This window comes from Ambystoma mexicanum, chromosome 6p (assembly GCF_040938575.1).
Source record: "Ambystoma mexicanum isolate Mex_15411 chromosome 6p, UKY_AmexF1_1, whole genome shotgun sequence".
In the NCBI taxonomy this organism is placed as follows: Eukaryota; Metazoa; Chordata; class Amphibia; order Caudata; family Ambystomatidae; genus Ambystoma; species Ambystoma mexicanum.
The window spans coordinates 1047176949-1047197846 of NC_090935.1; positions in this window are offsets into that span (position 1 = coordinate 1047176949).

The following is a 20898-nucleotide window of genomic DNA, read 5'->3' on the forward strand; positions in this document are numbered from 1 at the left end:
GCTGGTCGAATTGAAAAAAGATTGTCTATGATTCTTCCAAGTGCGAGTGCAAATGATGATATTTTCTTTAATCTCTATGAGCATGTTAAGCAACATAAGAGAGATGCAGAAGAAGATGATCTGGGGATAAATACCTATCTTGATAATGCAGCTCAACTGGGGAATAATATGTGGTATCAGCACATGAAAAGGTGTGGGAGAGAGCATCTGATGAGAATTGCTATGTCTGCTCTCTCACCCCCTATGCCATGAATACAGTAAAGACCTTAATTTCGAAAGAGATCTCAGCACATGATGCAAAGTGCCTCAGTCATCTAGCAGCATGCACCACTAGAGGACAGTGTCAAGGGAGCTGGGCAACCTCGCGATGGAGATCAAGACAGTCATTTCCATACCAGGATGATAATATCAAGACAACACAAATGGAGAAAGAGCCTGGATGGACAGACAGGAGGCTTCTGCATCTTGCTGCCGGACAAGACGAGGTGATTGTTGAAGAAATGAAAAGAATGAACTGTTCTGGCATGACGGAAAAGACTGGAATGCCTACATGCTGGGAACGCTAACAACTAGTGATCTATGGACGAGTGAGTGCATACAAAGGATGGGAAGACGGAATGATGTCCTGTGCAGCTTATCTGCTGAGGAAGGAAGCAGTGCAAGAAGTACAGACAGTGAATGATGAGTGTCAGAAGTCTTGGGCCAAGTATTCGAAGCTGCTGACATGGGTGGAAGACAAAGCAGGACCGGTGTCCGTGGTCCCAATGATTAATGCAACACTGTGCTTTCAAAGCAAAAGGAAGAATTATGTTGGACATAAGGGATGCAAAAACACCATTGACATTCCAGGAATGAGGAGAGGGATTTGGGGAGGAGTGTGTTCCTTGTTATGCATCCATGTTCCAGCATTGGTGATTCCACAGAGTGACCTGAAGATTGAAGAGTTTCCAAAGGTGGATGATCACCAGAGAAGAAGAAGTTCAATAGAACTCCAGCGGATGAATAGATCAAATTATTTCTCACAAAAATCACTAATGGTTTATGAAGACATTCCTGACAAGCACAAACTGTTCAGCAAAACTGCAGGGATGTTCACATCCATGTTCATTCCTGGAATCCAAACAGCAGTGAATGCCGAATGGCTACAGATCACCAGATGGGAGCTACTGCAATCAATCAATGGCACTATAAAAGGATTCAACACCATAAAAGAAGAGCTTCGGGCCATAAGGTTGATGACCCTCCAGAAAAGATATGTCCTCTACATGACTACGGCAATGGAAGGAGGTGTTTGCGCCAAGATCGGGCCATCATGTTGCACATTACTACAGTGTATCTCATGATGGTGATAATGGGACCTTTACAGAAGCCATATCAATCTTGGCAGGTCTACACATAAAAATGGTGGATTAGGCAGAGGCCATTGGAGATGACAGTTGGTTCACACTCCTGTTTTCATGGTTTCCTTATTGGATGGCAACCCTATTCAAGTTCCTTGGAGCAATCTTGGTGATAATAATATTTGGATTCTGCAGCATGATAAGGATTATAATTGGACAATGTAAAAAAACAATCAAGAAAGTAGTAGGAATGAAGATTATGATTGGCACAAAAGATAAACAGAAGACAAGGTGCTGACCGATGATGCCATCAACGATTACATAAAAGCAAGTATTGTGGCACCTGAAGGAACAAAATTCTGCTATCCAAAAGATCATACAATTACGTGGGATGTTGGGTCTTTACTATACCCTGAATGGACAATGCAATTAGATGACCTGGAGTGTGCATGAACACATTAAAACAGCGGGGACTCTGAGGGGGGTGATGAAGATGTGGACACCAAAGAATCACTTCTTCAAAAAAAAATAGAAAGGAACAGAAGAACTTGAGGAGGTGGTTGAGAACTCGTCCAGATGGAGGAATGTAGAGGAGCAGCTGTATACATCTGCAGAAGACCCCACACCCCTAACTCCCCTGTATTGGAGACATGAGACCGCACCTTGCCTGACACCAGCTATTGTACCAATACTGCAGCGAGTATTTGGGAGGAGATACTCATTAAGACAACCCTATCAAATGTACCCCCGAAGTGATGACAACCTGCAGGAGGAACTCTCTGAAGAAATATGAGAAACAGCTAAGCACATGAACTAATGGCATCATAGGAAAGTGTGCATGAAGTCCCGAGATACTGACTAAAGACAATGTATAGACCCTAAAGGACAAATGATGAAGTCAAGAATCGAGTGAACTGTCAATGTGGAAAAGAAGATTGAATCTACAGATGCTGAAATGCAAGGTAGATCAAGTCATCATAGAGGATAGCTATGAGTAGTAAATAGAATGCAGGCAAAGCTGCCATTGAACAGAAACTGGACATCGGTATCATGAATGAAATAAGCCAGAAACCATGTGGGAGGAATGGAAAAGTTGTGTCGCGGCACAATAGCAGGCTCATGCAGCTGCGTGGCGAGGCTGTCTGGCCTGAAAGTCAAGATCGTAGAAATCGAGGTCAGCTATCTACTCGAAAGTAGAACGAGTGTGCAGAGGATGAATCTTCTCACGTTAAGGTGCTAGAAAGAATACAAGAGATGCCAAGTTTTAATTCATTTAGAGCATTTAAAAGCTGCAAAAATGGACCAGATCGTGGTCTCTCCAAACATGAGCCAAGGATGGAAATAGAGGTTGAACTTGGAATTTCAGACACTATAGCGAATGCCCTCACTCAAGTGCATTCCTAAAGATGAGAAAACAAGGCCAAGAACAAGACAATTTTATGGCAGAAGGCATGGGTGATGAGAGATGCTGGGCTAATTGGGTGGTGAGGTAGCTTCATGTCCTATCACCTGGGTCTGGGCTTACGTGATGCTAAATGGACCAAATGTTCCAGACATGGCACAAGCATGCCAACCAACTGCATTAGTCCATATAACGAAGGACCTTATATCTTGTAAAGCCAATGGGAAACTGTGTATGTAGTGTTTATGAAATTACATTTTTTGAGAGGTAGGCATACGTTGTCCACCTGATAAAGGGCAGCCAATAACAATCCTAGCTCCTATATTATAAGTGTATATCTAGATGTGTCCCTTAACCAATCCCGACCCTTCATAGGTTTTTCACTATTGCCACATAGTAGTACATCACTTTGACACATTACTGAGTATAAGAATAGTATTTTTTTTACAGTAACTTGCCATCTTCTTGAGTTTGTCTGGTCATTTGGACTCAGAATTATTCTGTTATAATCCCACCCATTACATATGCACGTTCCAAAGGGCCATAAGCTCAAATTGGTCGAGGTCCCTGTGGCAGGTGAGGGAGGACCAGGTGGACATTGAATAGCCCCTTCTGGGGGACCCTGAGGCTACTAGCGTGCAGTGGCGAGGGCATGGTCTGCCTCCCACTTGGTGGTTTTGGGACGGCGGGGGTACAACGGGGCAGGGCCAAAGGGGGCGGTAGGACCAGGAGGTGGACAGTGCCAGTAAAGACGAGCATGCCTCCTGGGATCGCCCCCTCAAGTTTATGGCAGGGAGGTCCGCATTATGGGGGGACCTTACTGCTGTACAGCACCCATGTAGGTGGAGTTTTGCGATCCCACCTGGACCCACCTGTCACAGGAAAAAAACAATGTGTTATGTAATATAATTGCTAAAGGCGAAATCAATTGTACATATTTTGAATTTGAATGATAATCTATGAAGTTCTTGGGTGGCATTTATTAGTGGTGTGTGTTTTATGATTTTGCAATGTTACAAAATTAATGTGGCTGTAATTTTCCAAATAGCAATGGTGTATGTCTTTTCTCTGCTGTTGGTACTGCCTCCCCGCTGAGCCCATTGCTGGGAGCACTCAGTGGAAGCCTCCGTTGGCAGGTTGGGGAGGGGCCCAGAAAATCTTGCGCTGACAGCCCTCTAACTTGCTCAAGCTCTATGCTGAGTGGGCCTGCTGGCACTTGTGCCCATCATGGCAACGCCTGTGTGGCAACGGACAGCGTTTGTCAGGTGTTTGTCACAAAACAGAACGAATTTTGTACCAGAAATGTGAAATTATAATTCACATGCAAATTCAGTGTTTTATTCTGTTACTTTTAGCCACAATCAAAAATATCAACTCCCTGTTCTGAATCTCTATTTCCACCAGTCCGTACTTTTCACACTGTAAAAGTGCTTCAGCGCCCAAAAACTTTGAACATGGCACTGTGAAAGTGGTTAGTAGTAGCGATAGAAGCAACATTGCATTGTCAAATATGCTGCTGTGGTGTGAGAACGTTACAAGAAACGGCCGTGTCCATGTTGTGGTTGGGCCTCGCTCCATTTCCTGTTTCAAATATACGCCGCGGGAAGAATTGGTGCTCCCATACAGTGCCTGACACCTGCTAAACTCGGCTGCTTCGCTGTGCAGAAATCTGGACCGAGCCATGGAAAGCAAACAAAATTAAATGAAGCAATATCACAGCAAATAAAGACAACATCACACATGGGACAAGATGTACTGCTCCAGTCGCACGAAGAGCGCCCGCCTTCAAAGGGAAGGTGGGGCGCTGTCTGCAATATCCTGCTAACTTGACAAAATGAGGGCTTGCCAGTTCCTTGCCCTACCCGACTGCATGCATCGCACGCCAAGTCCAATTCTATTGGTAGACCTCGCACAACGCCGAGCAGTATTTCTAATACGACATGAATCCGAGAGTCACTGAGCACTATTTTCCGCTGGACTTTACATGAGTCCACCTTCATGTTTGCCAATGGTGCTGGACGCCTTCTTGTTCAGTGCGCATGCTCTCCTTTTGCTGTGTAGAGGCCTCTCTCCCCTAAGTATCAACAAGAGCGAGTGTCGTCATAACTTCCACCCAGGGGTCAAGTCCCAATAATTCAAGTGGGGGAACTCATCAACAAATGCAATGGGATGTGATGTCACCAGAAATTAGCATATTAGGGAGGATAGCTCAGGGGCAACGTGCTCGCTGTGGAAGCAAGACGACGCAGAGCAACACAGGTTTGATCCCTGCGTCCACTCTTAGAAACCTCTGCGTACAGAGCACGTTATAAATAACCTATCATATCATATCAAGGTGAAATGTACACATTTCATTACATTGGCTTTGCATAACCACCCAAATTGTCCAGGATGAATGGCATTTTCCTTTCATAAAATCAACACACACACACACACACACACACACACACACACAACCAAGAGAGGAAATGTTCTTCTAATAGTGTTTTTGAAAACGTTAAAAGTTGTGCATGTTTTAAACTCCAAGAACCAATGCAAATGTTTTCCCTAGGACTTGCAGTACCAAAATGGGACATTTTACCTTTAGTTTATGACTTTTGTCAGGTTATATAGTGCAGTGGTGAAGTGTCTTGCCTAAAAACCTGACAACTGTGGTTTGATCCCTGTGGTCGGCTTTAATGCATAAATTCACAGACGACATTCAATGTTTCTCATTTTAGCTGGGGGGACTGAGTCCACCCTCTGAAAAAAGTGGGTGGACTCAGTCCGCCCACATGTACCCTCGACTTGAGCCCTGCTTCCACCTCCACGAAACACCTCACACTAGGCACGGCTTGGTCTACAACACAATAGAGCAATGCCTTAAGTCCTGGCTCAACTCGCCAGTGTGTGGACTAGTATATTTGGCCAAAGTGGGCCAGTGTGCGTTACTACTCTATGCAGCTGATCCTCTTGACCAAAGTCACTGAACCAATGTGCTTTAGAATACACTGTAACAAGTTTACCAATAAGTCCACCGCGTGCAGTAATGTAATGTAAAGTGGTCTCATAGAGCGCCCCTGCCAATAATGCTGGCCTCGGTGCGCATGGCTCTATAAGAAAGTATGGCAGGGTGTGTTAGTCGGTTCGCAAGAAGGCAGATGCGGAAACCTGTGGTGTTGATGGTGCAGGTTGGAAGAATCCGATAGTTGTGTGCCAATATCAAAATCTCTATGTTGTTTGGGGTTGGTACAGACCGGGCAGGTAGCCGTATCGGCAGCCCTTGGATTATGAAGTGCAAAAATTCACATGATGGTTGCCGTGCATTAGACCTGGCCACTCGTCTGAATGAGTGTGGGTAGCGTGAGGAGTTAGTTAAGCAATGAGAGGGGTGGAAGGTTAGAGGGGGGTTATGCTGTTGTCATCACTTCCTGGCTCTTGGTTGTAGATTTCACTGAGATTCAGGCTTGGACCAGTGTAATTCAGCAGAATATCCATCAATCATATTGGATTCCAACAGATGGTAGTGAGAAGAGTTACGCAATTGCTTGTCTGATAAAAGTCAACCTTTCTGGTGTAAACGATTTAGTTGGTTGCTTATTGTCTTTCGTTTCTTTCAGGGTGGTTGATCGAAAAGCCAAGTCGTGAGCTGTTTCCTGAAAGTCAGGTGGTTCTCTTCCAGACAGAGAGGTTTAGGTAGGGTGTTCCACAGTTTCGTGACCAGAACTGACAAAGTGGGTCCCCCTTGCTGTTTCTTGTTGAAGTTGGGGACTAGTGCTAATGCAGCATTGTTGGACCTAAGTGTTCTGGAAGGAGTGTAGTGCTGAAACATACTATGAAGGAGGAAGAACCCCTTTCATGGCATGAACTATGGGCGATCCACAAGGTTTTGAAATGAGCCTTTTCTTTTCATGAGTAGTCAGTGGAGAATACATAATACTGGCATGAAATGTTCAAATCGCTTCATTCTGCGAAGTAGTGTTGCCACGGCATTTTGAACTCTTTGAAATGTCCTCAACAGATCATTTGGGAGTAAGAGATAGAGGCTGTTTGTATAGTCTAGTTTGGATAGTATTAGAGAAATGATTGCCATGGCCGTGTGGAAGAATGTAAAGTAAGGTAAGTAGAGCATGTGCATCTGGGAGATACAGCTTCTGACGATGGCTCTAATCTGAGTAATCCATTGTGGTTCTATGATTCATTACTGGGGTCCACAGGATCGGGCAGGGCCCAATCTTGTCAGGCCAAGGAATTGTGGTGGACTTAGAGCCTATAGGATAGCAGGGCATCAACTCTGTTTTTCTAGGATGGAGTTTTAGTCTGTTTGCTATCATCCACACGTCCACCTGTGCAAGGCAATTTTTAATGTCTAGCATTTGCTGACAGGTGGTTCACAAATGTGTGTATTATTTATGTGTCATCCGCGTAGTTGTAGCAAGGGATACCAGATCTAGTACTGAAACAGTCTCTCACAAAAAGTAACAAATTGCCATTTTCAATTGTGGACAACTGCAACAGAATGTGAGGACGAAATAGCCTGAACCTTTTAGATTTTTATCAATAAAATGATATGGGTATATATCTTTCTCTGCAACTGAGGTCTACTAATCATACCCTCCTTTTATAATGCTCCATGCTGAAAAGCATTGGGCAAGCATGCAACTCTGCTAGATCGGTGTAGTGACACCGCTTAGCCACATTGCAAAATAAAGCGACATGTGCATTCCTGCTGACTGTTGGAGCACAAAGTCCCAACAGGCAGGAACCGTCTGTAACCATGGGAAGTGTTGATCCTAAATGGAAGTATATAATTGTGTTCTCCCACAACCTGGTGGCAATCTAAATAGAAGGCATGTCTGGTTATGACATGGTGGTCTCTGGGACTCCACAATTAGACTGGCTAAAACCATTGGGTATCATTTTATCATCATCTTGGTTTACAGTCACCTTCATTTCAGGGTGTCATGTGTATTCACTGTCTAGGACCGAGTATCACCCAAAACAGATAATTTGGGATCTGCCTCAGTAAAAGCCCTTGCCTTACCCCAGAAAAGTTGATTACCTTCCAGGAACATAGGAGCATAAGAGCTTTTAGGGGAGAGGTCGGTCCAGTGGTTTAAAAAGCAAGCTCTGCCAGGCCCAAAAAAATCTCACCAGGGTGGTAACCAACATACTCTTTGATGTATGCAGGCAGAAGAAGAGGGTAACATTAGAGTAGCCAGGTGAGACGCATCAGTCCACAAAAAGGTCCCAACCTCTTAGATTCACATAGGACTCCCAAACCTCCTGTAGCCCTCTCTCCACTTCCTACAGTCAAGGCCCTCTGGGTATGTCATCACCCGGCAGAAGATTCAGAAACAGCACCCCGGATTAGAACCCTTTCTGAAGGCTACAAGCGAACCAATCTACTGTAGAAGATTGCATTTTGAGGGGGCAGGGACTGCTCCCCTGTTGAATAACCTTTGGACATCTGGAGAAGGATTACATATGGAAATCTGTTGGGGGTACAGTCTACTCCAAAGCCCTCTGACAGAAATGTGAAGATAGATACCTCCAATTAATGATATGATTAAGTCATTTATAACGTGCCTGTACACAAGTGTTTCTAGACGCTACAAGACAAGTAAGGGAAGACAGAAGGAGGACAAAACAATCATCTTACTAGGCCTTGTGTCATTCAGATCGTGCAAGTGCAGGGGGTTTGGAGGGGGAGAAGGGCCAAGGCGGGGTGGGTGGTAAGGAGATTGCAAAGGAACATATAAGTGCTGTCAGGGAGGTGGCTCATAAGTGCAGGGAGTCAGGGGACAGTAGTGTTGTAGATATAGTCCCTACGTGGTTGGGAGGCCCGAAAGCAGTGAAAGGGCAACTGGCCATGCAGTAGCCTGGTCCTGTAAATTCAGTGGGTGGCCAGGCAACCAGTTTGCGCAGCAGACAGGGGCATCAGCAAGGGAGAGGGAGAGAGAAAGTAGAAGCAAAAAGGAAGGTCTTGAGTTGCTTCCGGAACCTCAGAGCACACATTTTCCCTCAAGCATCCGAGGGGAACATTTCTGTGATCTGCTAGCTAGACAAGATCTGTTACAGCTAAGACCATTGGTGCACAGATACCTGCTCACTGGGGGTGACAGCAGCCTCTGCAAGTGTTTTACAAACCTTCCTGTCTGGGAAGTGCAGAAGAAAAGTACTTTTCTTGCCCCTGGAGCCCTCCGATTTGGTCACGTAGCACCCAAAAATCAAGAAACAGCCCTGGAGTCTGTTTTCCATCTTGAATCTGTTTTCAATCACCCTCAACAGCTTCAAGATGCTTTTCGAGCCACTGGAAGTACCCGTCACTGACTTCAACACTCAACGCTTTTTTAATCCAATGTTGACTAATCAAGCCACTGACTTAACTCATCATCTAACTGCACCTCTAGCTGTTTTTGATCCAATTGCCACTAAATAAAAGTATCTCATCATTGGACTGCTTCTAGCTGACTTGACCGACCCTAGACGCTGACTCTTCCCATCACCTGCCTGGTTTCTTCATCTGATTAGAGCCAATCACCGCTGCAGGAATGCACTGCATCTCTGGACCACCTTGAACCAACTTGCGAGTCTGTATCCCCACGAGCCATTGGGAACCACCAACTCGAAATGTCTCCATGCCACCTCGGCCCTTTGAAAATGCTTAGAAGCCTGATGCTATTGAGCCCCAACAACAAGATTGTAAAGGTATTTGCTGTGGTTCTGTCCCCTGTGCCTACCTCAAAGAGCCCATGGCACTATTAAGACCCCACTCTCAACCTTTTAAAGACATCTTCTATGAATTTTTAATTACTGAGGAAATCACTGTCTGTGTACCCCTGTGTTCACAACCAGAATACCTCTGTATTACAAAGTCTTCTTTTCTGTGTTTTCCCTTCCCTTACAGAGCTGTGGCATTGGTGATTTTATTAGTTGTGTGTATGTTTAGTTTAATTATAAACTATCCTATTTTCATAGAAACCTGCTTGCACAATCCTTTATTTTGGTACCACAGTATTATTGGCATCTGGTCTGCTTCTGTGCCAGCTCGCATCCCCCTTCAGAGCCTAGCTTGCCCTCGGCCACGGTTTTGAGAGATGAAGGATTTATACCTGTTAGCCTGTACCTGTTTCACTTTTTTGATTTGGATTACTGCTGGTTTAGTAGTAGTGTGGGGCAGAGTAGGAGTTGTATACACTACTTATCCCTGTACTCCCGCAGAGCAGTAGTCATATTGGCGTAGGCCCTTTTTATTTGATGACCAGGCCGATTTCATGACCTAGCCCAGCCCTTCTTCACATTCTACCCAGAGCAAAGCTCAAGCCACAGCACAACAGAGGCGACAAGCACACCTTGATCCCAGCAGCAAGCCGCGTGAGCTGTTGATTCAAGCTGATACCATGTATTCCTGCCAAATAATGAACCCATTTGAAACTTCAAAGCCTTGTTTCATCTTCACGATTCGAAAGAAGCCCCGTGCCAGAAGAACATTTTGTTAATTTTGGATAGTAGTGAAAAGATATGAAGTCAGAGCTTTGCTTGCTCCTGGTGCCCAGGCCTCTTCTAATCTGGAGGCACTAGGAGAGTCGTAGACCCTAGAGAGGAGCGTCAGGACAGAAGGCACTGGAGAATTATATATTTCACAGCGGTGCTCCACAAGTGGGGGTGCAGTGCGGACCGTGACCAGCAGTGCCTTTTCCATTGCTGACAGCACCAAAGGAGGCTGCAGCTGCTGCCCACTCTTCAACGCTGCATTTCACCATGTTCTATCTTGCATCTTGAAATGATGGCATGGATACAAACCTATGCTTTTCACTACAGGGGAAATAATCAGATTTCCCAGTAGGCCTCTGCGCACAGGGCATCTTTTCTCGGATAACTTTTTTTAAATTTTAAACTGTTCTCATAGAAAAAGGGTTGGGTTTGCTGAAAATGTGTAATATGGGGCCACTTTGAAAATTATTTCCAGTGCCTCTTTTGTTTCCCAGTTCACCCCTGGAAATAATCCTGCACCCCTGAACACAAGAAGATGACAGAGAAGTAAGATAGTGCAGCCATGCCCGCCCAAGAACTGCTACTTAAATAAAGCACCTGAACGGCATTCTACTGAACAATTTATTCAAAGAAATCAGAAAAACATGCATGAGATTTCAGCAACAGTCAATTAAAAAGGTGAGCGTTATACCTCATTACTCATTGCTCAACTTTCAAAGAAGTCAACATGGATGCCCTGATACTTAAGCAATAAACCCTGAGAAGGGGGCACGGATCGGGTTTTACCAGCCAGTAGCTCCCAGCGATTAAGTTAAACCTTCCCAGTGCTGTTATCAGTAGGGAAAGACCAGGGCTTTAAGTGCGCCGGGGCTAGCCGGGGCTGTGTGCCCAGGAAGTCTCCCAACACCCTGATCGAGCCGGGGCTCACATTTCCCCAGTCAGCCCAAACAACCACTTCTTTTTACTTTTCGTGTGTGGGTTCTGCGCGCTGCAGGTGACTAGTCAGTGTCACGTTGCATTGTGCTATTACCTAGGAGGTGGATTTCGTTTGTTCATTCAGAGACTGCTTGACACATAAAGCCCATAAAGGGCTTTATGTGTCAAGCAGTCTATTGTATAATACAAAATAAACTGTGCACCTATGATACAGCACAGTGTGCTGCAACACTGGTTTGTCAGTGGCAGGGCTCGGGTTGAAATCCCTAGCACGGGACAATAAAAAAAAACATTTTTTTACTGCTCTGTGCTGGGGATTCAAGCCGGAGCCCTGCTGATGAAAAGCCAGTTAGTAGGTACTGGAGTCTATTGGTTTAATTCAATTAACCGCTTGACACAGTCTATTGAATGAAACAAAATGAATTGAGCACCAACAAAAACAGCACAGTGCAATTTGACAGTGGCTTAGGGCTTGTGGGAATCCACAGCGCGAGACAATAATAAAAAAAATAACCCAACAACTTTTCTTTTTTATTGTCCTATGCAGGGACACTTCAGGCCATGGCCATAAATTAGGCCACACCTCCTTGTTGCAACCCCCACCCTCGATTTCTCATCCCACCTTAAGCACTGGCAAAGTCCTGTCGAGCAGTTTATAGAAATTTGTAAATGTAACAACAAGAGTTGAAAAGAGGTCCTGGGGTGCTATTGCTGACCCGTTGTGGGAAAGATGGGATGAACACGGGCGGTGCGTCACCATGGAAACTGCGAAAGAAAAGAAGGACTCCAGTAAAGCAGAACTCAGGGACAGGCAGAGAGAAGGAAAGGCCAGCAAGGGTGAAAGTATGGATCTAATGGCGCGAGGCCAACAGTGAAGGTGGTGAGCCAGCAAGAGGGTCATCATGGTCACGAGTTCTCATAGAGCATCTTTATTGGTACTGCTCCTTTATAAGTGTTTGAGTGGCAGAAACACTGGCCAATGAATTTCCGACCAACCTTCCTTCATCAGGGCAATCGTTGTCATCAATCGGCGTTAATACTGTGGCAGTGCTGCCTTATCTTCAAGTTGCAATGTGTGCCAACAAGTGGCAAAGAAGAAGCAAGATCTTCAAAGTGTGGTGCTGATCTGTGTATGTGCAAAAGCACTGGCTTGCAGAACACAGGTCCATGCTGTCAGTACCTACAGCAGTATTAACACTGAAAATAGAGCTCAGACTGGCCAACCCCAACTTGTATGAGTTTGCTACTCTGAGGACACACCTGCATGCTGGCTTGATTAATAAATAATAGTATTGCCACTATAAAACATAGTCATAGTCACTGTGCCCAATATATGTCAGCATGCCACAGTAAAAGCCAACTCTTAAGCTCGTTGTGCCGAACATCATCTGGTTTTGCCACTGTTACATATTGTAATGCCGGATGTGCCAAGTATTTGTCAATAGTGTAGAATAAAACATATTTTAATGCTCCTGCTTATGCTCAAAGCCTTATACGTTTTCACAGAGACGGATGACCCTCTGCCCACTTCTGTATGCACATACATAAACACACACACACAGACACATAGCCGCTTGGTGCTCTAATGCACATACCCCCACACACAAACACCCCAACAGCATTATTTGTATACTTACCTCCCCCAGTCAACCTGTGATGTGAAGATCACTGGCATTATTTTGCAAGCAGGAGACAGGAGAAAGGGAAATGTGTCAATCAGCGCCTCTCCCTGAGCCCGCTGTCTGCACATGCACAGGGGGCATGAAAAAGGTGCCCTGCAGGCCCTTCTATATCAGTGATGCACAGGAAAATAAAAGGGTACCTGAAGTACCCCACCAAGCATACCCACAGATTCATGCAAAGCTGGGAAAGCCGAGCTGTCCCAGACGTGCATAGGCCATTAGGCATACACTGGCTCATGGCCTACACATAAAAGGGACACCAGCTGCCTCTCCACGGGAGGGCCACAATAATGCACATCAGCTGCTTGCTGCAAATGAGGCTTCATTCAGATTTTACTGGACGTGTGCTCCTGGCTCCTGTATAATGGGTGGCAGGACACCGCCCTAATGCCCATTATGGAAGAGCCAGCACTGGTCACATGGCAGAAGTGGAGACTGAGACACTTTTCCAGGCCACACAAACACAAACCGGACATGCGTCTTTGAGGAACTGGCTCATCGTCAGGGAGCCACAGGACACGTCACACTGTAGCAAGATGTGTCTATGCAAGTCTAGAAGAAAGACATGTTACATAAAGCAACATGTGCTCTGTAATATCCTGGAAACTGGAGGGGTTCCTACTACTGAGTTTGCTATCATTCTGTGCACCCCCATGTATTTCCTTTGTCATTGCATGCCTCTCTCGACATGCCAATGAAGCGCCCTGCATTGCATTGGACCGATACTCTGGAACCAGGGGAATGGTGCAGAGGATGACGTGTACTGGTAGAGGGCCCCTTGCTAGGGCTTTTTTTGGCCATCATTTGATTTCCCAGCCAAAGAGGAACCTCAAGAGATTCAATTACAGATAATAAATACAGATAATAAAAATCAGAATATAGATAGTAGAGAGAGCAGGTAATGCAAGAGTCTTAGAAAGTGTGTGTGCGTGCACCACCACAGATAGAACTTACAAGACTAATTTTAAAAAAATGTAATCCTCTGATAAATCACAGCTTGCATTTTCTTTTGCACATGTCAGAGTGGTGGACTGTAATGCACCCAGAACATTCTTTTTGAGGTCACAGGGCAAATGAGGGCCTCGCTGTCGTTACGAAAAGCGTTTTCTATGCACTGTTCAATTACATGTATCCTTCGTGCTGCCCCATCATGAATGGCGGATATGCAAAGCTTGGTTTTATATAATTTGCCGGATGTGCGGGACTGATTGTTTTTCCAGTCTTGATAAAATCCATACATTGCCTTTCATCTGCACATGTTGCTTCTGCCTGCATTGTAATTTCTTCTCTTAGTCTTAGGTTTCAGCTAGATGTCCTGGGAGCTGTACATTGATGTTGCTTTCTGCTACCGGAAATGCCTTTCAAAATCGACGAATATTGTGAAGAGACTGAGGACTTTCTCAGCGTAGGTGAGACAAATTGAAATAGAAAGAGGTCTGCTTCCCCGACACAAGATATTCATCTTTTTTGGCAAACCGGGCGGGCGCCACAGCCAATCAGGTTGCTCGTAAAATGGGCTGAACCTCACTGTAAAAGCCCACGGTCTGAGCAACCTCGGATCTGCCAGCGCCCGCCCTGCCATTTTCCATCTCTCCCTGTGCCTCTCCTTCCCTACACTCCCCTCCCATCACACTTACCTTAAGAGGTTGCAGGGCGCGATGCTGCAGCCCCTCTCCACTCATGCCCGCAAGCCACCATAGAAATGGAAGAGGGGCTACAATTAGAGCCTTGCTTCCATTTCCATGGTGGCCATGTTAGGTTAGTATTTCTTTGAAATAATGGGACGCATGCTCGTCGCAGCCCATTTATTTCAAATTAAATAAATGCCCACTAGCACCCCAGGATGTAAACCTGGGGTGCTCCTAACCAAAATGACGAGTACTCTGGGCTGTACTGGATGGTGGTATCCCAGGCCCTCATCAAAGGCCCTCAGAACTCAGGCCATGGGCTGTTAAAACACCTAGTGCAGCCTAGGGAACTCATTATTATGGCTTAAATATTTTGCACATAATGCATTGTATTACAGAGCTTCATTCCAGGCTCCTCCGCCTTCTAAGTGCAGAAGAAATTGGTGGTGTTATGATTAGCCTCGTTTTAATGGCACTTGATTTATCGACCTCAGAAGGATGAAAGCTGGTCCTGCCACATCATTTGAACTTGTGAAGTACAGGCTGCCCTCATGTCAGAGGAAAACTATTCCTCCTGTAGCTATCCACCCCTGGCAAGTGATGTGTGTCTCACAGACAGTAGAGGAAAAGAGACAGCAATCAAAGGCATGGCCATGATGAGGGTATAACGTTCTAAAAAGAACATGGTCTGACAACCTGAGAAAACATTCAAATAACCATTACAGACAATTTCCCATTACATTCAAAGTTAACAACCATACTTAATACCATTTCTGTGTATCATAACAGTATGATAACACCCTGCACCCACTTGAACTATGCAACGCTGACTCATCTATCGATCACTGCTGGCATCTAGTTAGACATTTCGCTGTTAACAGGGTACTGTAGTGTACTGCTTGTCACAACTGACATTGCAGCAATCGTTTTTGGTCATTGACAATATACGATATAGACTTTAGTAAATGTTTATTCATGACCACCCTAGAATAATGCACTGTTGGTCACTACTGGTTTTTAGCCAACGTTTTGGTTATTACTGTCCTATTGTTCTGCACTGTTGGCCACTACTGGCCCTTAGTAAATGTTTTGGTCATTATCAGCATATTGTATTGCTCCACTGGCATGACTGGTCTTTAATACATGCCTTGGTCATTGCTGGGCAATTATATAGCAATTTTGGCCTCTAATAGCCTTCAGTGAAAAAAATGTATTTGGTTGTTAACAACTGCCACTGGGTTCCACATGGGATCAAGAAGGACGCCAATACCATATATCATTGATTGCTGTCTAAAATCAGGATAGTTACAAGATTAGGCAACTCAGATCAAATAATGAAAGAAAAGGACGGGACGATTCTCTTCTTAGGGGTGTTGTGTTCCTTGCCCTCCAAAAACTCTGTTTTATCAAATATCTCTTCTGAGACTGCCAGTAACTTGGCCTTCCTGGCCTCTGAAGGAAGACTCCCTGTTTGTACAGTCCAAGTAGAGTTTCCTCACCCTTTCTGGCTCAGAACAACAATAATAATAATAATAATAATAATAATAATAATAATAATAATAATAGCAATAATATTTCAGGCTCTAGGATAACTCAAGCCCTTCTTCTTCCCCTGAACTAGTTTCAGGCTTTCTGGGCTCCCGTACCACACAACTCAATCAATGATAAAGTTTTGCGAGCCGGAACATCAGTGGATGTACCTGGCAGGGAGAGCTAGCAAGGAGTCTCTGGAGTCTGTCTAGGCTTGTCCTGGGCTTCTCTTTCCCCATCTCTCTTGAATCACAGTAGAATCCTTGAACCCAGCACACACTGTCTGGTCCCACTGTCTGGTTCTGCCTAAGGTCCAAAAAGGGCCACTGGAAACCACCTGTTTTTACTTGCTAGGTGCGGCTTCTCCCTCCCCTCTCTCTGCCCTTTTCATCAAGACCTGATGTTCTTGTTTCGGATTTCCTTTCTCCTCATGATGGTACTCCCTCAATCACCTGTGTACTCTCTTTAGTACCTCTTTACTGCCTCCTTCTCAGGTTGTTCTCCGTTCAGCTTCTTCAAGATCGGTCTACTCCTGGATGTCCCTTTCTCAGTATTACTACCTGTCTCGTCCTTCCATATTTCTCATCTTTTTTTCTCATGTTCTTTTTCTCCCTCATTGTTGCCACCACCTCTCTGGTTGTCCCCTCCTCTTGTCTAGGCTGACCTTCTGATGTCATTATCACCCTCCTCTGCTATCTTACCTCCCAAACTCTCCATCTGCTTACTACCAGCCTCTGATGTTGCCATCTAGTTCTTGATCCATGTAGCTCTTGCCACCTCCTCCGGCTCTCCGTTACTGCCACCTCTGCAGCCCCTGCTGCTTCCACCACTCCCCAGTCACCAGCCTTCACCAAACAAAGCCCTCCTGTTTCTACAACCCATTCTGAGCAACTGGGGCTGGGTGCTTTTGTACTGTGTTTCCCACTTCACCATGGGTCAGCTCTCCATGAGGGGCTGCACCTGTGGAGTGAAATTGAGTGAGCGCTGTGGTTGTTTGATCTCTATGGGTGCACATGGGGCTGCTTTGTGCTGCAGGAGGTGTATCCACCTATTAGAGGCCTGTCCACCATTTTGGATGGTTGTTTCCCCTCTGTGAGCATTCCTGGTGCTGTCTGTGCTGAGCTGAATATGTTAGAAGATGGAAACTCACTGGGTAAGCCCTTCAAGCACTTTCTTTCACCTATTGCACTTGGTGCGCAGGGAAAATGCAAAATTTCATCCCCAGCATGAAAAGCTCTTTCCAGAGGACAATACCTTGATAACTTTGTTTCCTGCACCGAGCCTTCAGCTTGCCGGAAATCACAAATCAGTAACAATTTGTTCACAGGTTTGCAGAATTCACTTCGTGACCTGCAAACTCCATGAATTGATCGCTTAGATCTCCCAGGTTACGCTAAATTGTAATAAAATGCATGCTACTAATGTCGAGTGAAGAGGAATTGTTTTCCCTTTAAGGGAACACAATATATTTTCTCACTTTGTGCTGAAGGGAAGACACAGCACAAAGTGAGACACAACAGTCAGTTTGTGATGTCACTTCCTCTCTTCAACTTCTGTTACAGCATGTTCATTTCTTCTTGAGCTTGCAGATTCATCTCTTTTTCGATTATTTCAATATCAGGTCGGTAGGGTTGCCTTAGAGAATAGCATCTCTCATACTTGCGGTATAGCGACAGGGAAGGGGCTGATGCCATAAACGATGCACTCTTCTCATTCTTACCATATAGAGGCGGGGAGGGGCCAACACCATGAATGACACATTCATCTGCCTCTCGACAATGTGCATAATTCATACGAACTGAACACAAAGCGTATGAGTTTTACATTTTCGAACATTACACAATAAACATCTTCTAAAACCTCACTTAAAAGGCAAGTCCCCACTGACTACCGCATATACTATCGCATATACTCTTACAATGCACACTTACTGCACACTCTTAGGGCACATACTCTAATGACACAAGCTCCTACGACATGTGCTCCTTACGACACACAGTGCTATGACAAGCGCTCCTACACACACACTCCTATGATAAATATTCCCATGACACAAGCACCTATGACACCTTCTCCAACCAGACAGTTATGACACACTCCAACAATGCACACTCTTCTGACACACACTATTATAACACACACGCTTACAACACATGCTCCTATAACACATGCAGCTAGTACACTTGCGACACATGCTCCTACGATATGTCCTCATACAACATGTGCTGCTACAACACATGGTCCTACGGCACACACTCTTACAACAGACACTCCAACCACATGGGCTGCTACAACATGCACTGCAATCTCGTACACAGAGCATAGGAGTTTTACAGTTCGTATATTACAAAATTAACATCTCCTGAAAACTCACATCAAAGGTAAGTCAGGGCTAAATTCGATGTCAGTTTTAAGGAGATGGAATGAATATACACTTTTCATGTGAACTGTACCCAGAGGGGTATGAGTTTCACAGTTCATACATTATGCAGATTACATCTGAAAATTCACATCAGTCAGGGCTGATTTTGATTTTAGTTTTCATCGGATGCAGTAAATGTACATTTTTCCTACAAATGATACTTAGATGTAAGTTCTCAGGAGCTATAAATCACAAACAAGTACAAATTTGAGAAGTCATATACGCCTCTCATATGTATTAAAAATGCACGTTAAAGTAAAAGTTGACGTTAATGTGAGCTTTCAAACGTATAGGAGGCATACAATGAATGGGCAAAATGGAGGCACATTTTATATTAAGACCCTACGTACACGTGTGAGATTAACATTTTGTATATGAATACTAGTAACACAAACTCTTACTATGCAACCTCTTAGAAAACATGCTCCGATGACATACACTTATATAACACGCACTCCGACAACGTGTGCTCCGACGACAAGGGCACCTATGACATACTCTCCTCCGACACATAGTCCTACAGCACACTCTTCTAAAACATACTCATTGGCCCTCATTCCAACCAAGGTGGTAAGTTCCCTACTTTACCACCATGGTGTAAACTCTGTTTACACCATGGTGGATGGCGATTTACCGCCCCATTCCAAGGTGAGAGGGGCGGTAAATCCCCAATCCCCATTTACCCTTCCCCATTCCCATTTTTGCCCCATAGGGCATAATGGGAGTGGGGAAGCTGCTAATTACGGCACCGTAAATTACGGTGCCGTAATTAGCGCCAAGGACGCTTAGCGCCTTGGGACTTAACGCCTGCAGTCTTCCCGGGGGTTAAATAAGCCCTGTGGGTAACATACAACTGAAGCCGTTGGAATCTCGCGTTACGGGACACCTTTTTATGGTACTTCTGGGCCCGTTCCCACTGCCCATCCATCATGGGTCCTCCCACCTCCCTGGTTTCCAGGGAGGCATCTGGATCCTCCGCGAGCACTGTCTCCGGCCATCTTTCTCTAGTCTTTTTCACCAGCCTAGTGTAGGTTATATATTGGCCACCATGTACTCCCGTCTCTTCCTGCAGCCGCTGAAAGTCCACCGCCTCCCCTTCCTGCCATATGTCCCCGAGGGTGGCTAGGCCTACCTGTTCCCAGTATCTGCGGACCGAATCAAGTAGTTGGGAGTCGCTCCCACACAGAGCCGCCAAAGGGGCCTGCTGGGAGTATGGTTCCGAGTCCCCCCCAATCTTCCATGTCCTGTGCCAGATCTCCCAGCCCAACCTCAGTAACCGCCCCTTGCCCACCAGTTTATCTCTGCCCAACCACACCACTTCCATCAGAAAGTATGGGGCTGTATCTTCGCGCAGGAGCCTGGCTTCTGCCGAATCTTCAGTCAAGAGCCACCTGGCCACGTACTGCAGCTGCCCCGCCAGGTAATAGAGTTCGAAGTTAGGCAGGCCTATCCCCCCCTGTCGCACGGGTTCTGGAGCTTCCACAGAGCCACCCTATTCCTAGAGCTGCCCCACACAAAACCCCTACACACGCTGTGAAGTTTCACAAATAGGCTTCTGGGTATCAGAAACGGGACGTTTGTAAAAAAGTGCAAGAGTCTAGGCAGGACCACCATCTTGAGCAAGGCCGCCCTCCCCATCATGGTCAGGGGCAGTCTGGACCAAAACACCATACTGTTCCTAATCCCCTCTATTGCCTTTTCCGTGTTGTTCTTGTGTTCTTTCTCGATCTTGTGGTAAATGTTTATTCCCAGATACCTAAATGTTATGGGCTGCCATGGTATTGGCAGAACAGGCAGCCTCTGCACCGGGACATTCCTATATCTACCCAAAGGGAACAGGCTGGACTTTCCAGGGTTCACCGATATACCGGAGAGGATGGCGTACCGTTCTATCACCTCTAGGACGTACTGTAGGTTTTCTTCTGGATAGCGTAAATAAAGGAGCATATCATCCGCATATAATGATATCAAATGCTCTCCACTGGCCGTGTTTATGCCCACCTCCCCATATTGTTGACGCAGGCATATTGCCAGCGGCTCCAATGCCAGTATATATAGCATCGGTGACCAGGGACATCCCTGTCTGGTCCCCCTGCCCAGTTGCCAAGAATCTGAGACCATGGACCCTGTCTTGACCCTTGCCATTGGGGTGCTGTAAAACAACTGTACCCATCTGAGGTATCCGGGTCCCACTCCATACCCCTTCAGGACCGCTTTCAGCCAGGGCCATCGTGCCGAGTCGAAGGCCTTGACCGCGTCTAACGACACTATGGCCAGCTCGCCCGTGTCCTCCTCAGTTTGGTCCATGACATGGTGTAGCCTCCGGTGGTTATCAGTGATGTTCCTGCCCGGAACATATCCCGTCTGATCTGGGTGTATCAGTTTCTTAATCACCCTCTTCAGTCTATTAGCCAGCACCGCCGTGAGTATTTTGCTGACCTGGTTGAGCATGGACAACGGTCTGTAAGACCCGCGCTCCACG